We start from the raw sequence: 4,412 nt of genomic DNA on the forward strand, positions 1-4,412 counted from the left end.
GGGAAACCCTTGGCCGTCGGCGGAGGCCACGACAATGGCGGCGCCTTTGTGGGCGTCGGTTCCCTTCTTGGAGGCCTTGTCGAGATCTTATCCCGTTTCTCACTGTGCTCTTCATTTGGGCGAAAGCTCTAGTTCCCCTTGTGGGCGACGGCGTCGTACCTTCGTCGCGCTCCTTCTTGAAGGCGTCGCCTGGGGTTTCCGGAAGCACGGTGGGCGCTTTGTGGTGCGTGTGAGGTGTTTGGCGGCGGCCATTTTACCGCTGATTTTCATCTTGTGGTAGCGCTCCATCTGCTTGGCGATGTTCTAGCGTAGGTGGTGGTCGTCATTTGGCGTCATGGTGGCGTTGATGGCGGAGGAGCCTGCCAAGGTTGGCACTTCAATCTGCTTGGAGATGGACCAGTGGAAGATGGCGGAGACGACACCTGTCAGTGCGTCAGACCGGTTTATGCCCCAGACCCGGTATGTGGCTAGGCTGGGGATTCCGGCTTTTGATGTTAGGTTTAGGTGAGTGGTCTGGGTAGTGGCCCAGCTAGCACCCCTTCATCGTATGGATAGGAGTAGCGGCATATGTTGCCTAGATGGTAGATTCAAGCATATTGTTGTAACACTTTGTAAGGTCCTCGAGAATAATCAATAAAGTGGCCGTATGCATCTTCCAGATGCAGAGGCCGGGAGTCATTCTCCTTTTGTAAAAAAAAAAAGAAGATAGCTACATGTATGCATGGAGAGCGTCATAACTCCAATGGAACAAATAAAATGGCAAACAAACATACATAGAGGCTTGAGTGGCAGATTACCTGATGCATGCAACAAGTTGGAATTGTTAGATTATAAAATTACGTGAGAAGCTGAGGATTTTGCTCCTGCGGCTTTTCTATACAACATCGCAGGATAAAAAAATAGGACTTCCACAACTATGGTTATCTTAGGATTTCATATGCCAGCCACCACAATGCAAACTTTGGTTCCATTTGGTTGAAGGAGGCAAGCACACAACCATAGATGTGTATGGCAGTAGAATTTTATCAAAATGCAATATATTCACAGATCTGATAGATTAGCCGCCAACACCCACGAGTCAGGCTGCTGGCCACCTGATGTGCTTGTGTCGTTGGTGGCCATTATCGTCATCTTGTGTGCACCAATTACAAATTACAATAGGAGTACTTGGCCTTCTGCCAGACCTTGCTAATGGCAGCCATGGACGGGCTAATTACTTGCTCCGGCCGCTTCGAGTAGAAAGTGTGCCTAATTAGTTTTCTAAAAAAATCTGATCAAGACAACTAATTTTACTTTGAATCTACATGAAAAATACCTGGGTCGCCGCCGGTGCTGGCCTAGGTCCCGCCGCCGTTGCCCTCGATCTACAGTCATCGCCACCCAAAAGAGGTGAGAGATGGAGAGTACAGCGTGAGGAGGATCATCAATACCACGAGGATGTTGACGGTGGTCCAACGCGGATGGTGGCGCTTGGGCGTCAGATGAGGAAAAAAGAGATGGGATCTGGAGGAGGATGTGGCTATCCAGCCTTAGCTGTTGCTTCACGTGGCTCTCAACGGCCGCTGCTGCTATCAGGTAGTTCCCCATGCTCGCCTGGTAGCTTGCTGCTTGCCAGCTCCGATGCAGGAATCCTAGGAGGAGGACGCCAGCACCATGGCGAAGGCGAAGTCGACGAGGACGATGACCTGGAGTAAGACGAAGGCTGATGTGGTCGCGGTACCGGCCATGGCCTCAACGACAGTGCGCCGCCACAAGCCTGGACGCGGCGGAGGCCCCGATGTTGATTAGAACGAGGCGCATCGGAGTACGGCGGCGACGAGACCGGTGTGGTCCTTGGAGTTGCATGCAGGACTGGGGCATGAGGAGGAGGAGCTCGATGAGGATGCAGAGGCGCCATGACGTCGCGTGGCAGGCGGGTCGAGGGGAGGAGGGCAGTCGCGGCGGCGGTGAGCCCTAGGAGGGCATGTACTTGGTTTTTTGGGCAAGGTATGGTAACGTTAATTAATGTAATTTTTAAACATATGGAAATATTAATTAATGTGATTGAGGAACTTATGGTATAGTTGATTAATTTAGATTTGATTTTTCAGAGATTGATTAGAGATTAATCATAATTGATTTTTTCACATAAATACATTACGAATAAATGGAAGGAGTATCAGACACGATTCGGTTTTAGCATGGGAGAGGTGGTGGGAGGTGAGACGAAAATAAACCGGGATACTATTCAACCAACTCGTTCATTAGGAGTAGAGATAGCAAATGATAGTACTTATATATAGACTAGCTCAAATCAAAAGAGACTAGAAAAGACAAAGCTAAGAGCATCTCCAGCCGTTGGCCCCCCAGGGGGCGCCTAAAATCGCCGCCTGGGGGTGAGCCGGCGTAAAAAAATGGGCCTAGGCGCGAGTTGGTCCCCAGCCGCTGGCCCCAGGGCCGCCCCAGGCACGTTTAAAAATTAAAAATGTATAGCAAATTTCGGCACAGTTCGCGCGAAGTTCGGCTAAACACGACAAATTTCGGCCAACTTGGGCATATATTTCGACAAAGTTCGCCAATTTTCATTACATAGCAAATACATAATAAACTAATCTAAAAGAAACTGGCTGAACACCGAGTAGTTGCCGTCGTCGCCGCCATCCTCGTCGTCGGCCTTCTCCTCCTTGACGCGGGCGCCCCTGCTGGACCCGGCGTCGCCATGGCGGACTGGTGGCGGCGGCGGCGCGTCGTCGTCGTCGCTGTCGTCGATGACGACGACTCCTCCTTCGTCGCGGCCCCGGCGGCGCTCCGCGAAGCGCTGCAGGGCGGCGCACTGGCGCTCCCTCGCCATCTTGAGGGAGTCCTGGCGTGCCCATTCAAGGGCCGCGTCGTCGTCGCGCTCGACCTCGCAGTGCTCCGTCTTCATGGCGGCGAGCCCCGGCTCTGCCTTCACCGGCGCGAGCCCCGGCTCCGTCTTTGGCTTGACGAAGCGCGGAGGAGGAGCCGACGAGGAGGCGCGCCGGCCGCCCTCGTTGATGACGATGTCGGCGCTGCGAGTGCGCCGGCCGAGCGGCGTCTCCGCCGCGGGCTCGGCCTTGACGCCGAGCAGCGTCGGAGTGCAGGAGGAGTGCGAGGAAGAGCGCGAGGAGGAGGAAGAAGAGGAGGAGCCGAACCTCCTTGGCGCCCATGGCCTGTCGCGTCGGTGGTGCGCCGGGGGGTACGCCAACGGCGGGTCGTTGCCGCCCTCGAGTGTGCGGCCGGGGACGCCCCACCACAGGTGGCGCCCCTTGTTGTACTTCAGGCCGCCGACCACCGGCGCGCCGTTGGTGGACGCCATCCGCTGCTGCTGACGGCGCTCGAAGTACGCCGCCCAAGCCGCGTGGTTGTCGGCGGCGTACTGGGGGAGGGAGAGTTGGGCGTCGGTGAGGGAGGCGCGCACGGCGTCGACCTCGTCGGCGAAGTAGGAGGGTTTGGCCACGGCGTCGGGCAACGGGGGAATGGGCACTCCCCTGTTGCTGAGCCTCCAGCCCGTCGGCCCGGCGCGCATGTCCGGAGGCGCCGGGATGTTCGCCTGGAATAGGAGCCAGGACTCCTGTTCGCGGAGCGTGCGGCGGCCGAAGCCGTTGGCCGCCGCCTCGTCTCCGGGGAAACGCTCGGCCATCGGGGAGGGGAGAGAGAGGGAGGGGCTGGGCGGCGGCGCTTGGGAGAGGGGGAGGGGGAGGGAAGGCTCGGCGGCGGCGCTCGGGAGAGGTATAGCTCGGCGGCGGCGCTCGGGAGAGGTATAGCTCGGCGGCGAGGGCTGGGCTGGTGTGGCCACAGGCGAGCGAGGCCACCGGCTTATATAGGCGCGTCGCGCCCGTGTGTACGCGTGCGAGTGAGGGGAGGCGTCGGCGCGCCGTCCCGTGACGCGCCGCCCGTGAGGAATCAATGGCAAGGCTGACCGGCGGCGACAGCCTTGACATTGATTCCCAGCGGGAACCGAGGCGTTGGGGGAAGGCGAGGCGCGGTGTCGCTGACGCGGCTGGCCCACGGCTTTTTCGCGCCAAAACCACTCGCCCCGGCGCCCCCACAGCGCGCCGTGTTCGGCCTGGGTCCGCCGGCGCTGATTTCGGCCCAGGCCGGCGAAAATCGGGCTCCTGAGACGCGACTGGGCCGTTTTTTCAGCGCCGGCGCGAAAAAATCGCCTGGCGAGGCCTTTCTGGAGGCGCGGCTGGAGATGCTCTAAGGATCGCATCAATTGAAGACATCATAGGCTGCAGAAGTGCACGTCCTTAATCTTCTTTAACACCCCTCAAGGCCACCTCGTTGTCCTTACTCTCTTCTTAGAGGCCTTTGTGGCTGGAAAAGTAGACCATTTAAAAATTTAATCGGTCAAATGATGCGGGATACAACCCTTTATACTAAGTTTGTGGTGCCATGTCTGAAAAGCCAAG

The 4,412-nt window shown here is 57.3% G+C and overlaps 1 long non-coding RNA gene across 1 annotated transcript; it reads right to left on the minus strand.

Annotated features, from left to right (window-relative positions):
* Positions 1-716: 716 nt before the first annotated feature.
* Positions 717-2,187, minus strand: LOC120976607 (uncharacterized). The gene is made up of 2 exons (XR_005772519.3): positions 1,316-2,187; positions 717-1,229 (listed from the first exon to the last, which is right to left on the minus strand). It is a non-coding gene; the product is annotated as an uncharacterized lncRNA (long non-coding RNA).
* Positions 2,188-4,412: the final 2,225 nt, after the last annotated feature.

Source organism: Aegilops tauschii, chromosome 3, assembly GCF_002575655.3.
Source record: "Aegilops tauschii subsp. strangulata cultivar AL8/78 chromosome 3, Aet v6.0, whole genome shotgun sequence".
NCBI lineage: Eukaryota > Viridiplantae > Streptophyta > Magnoliopsida > Poales > Poaceae > Aegilops > Aegilops tauschii.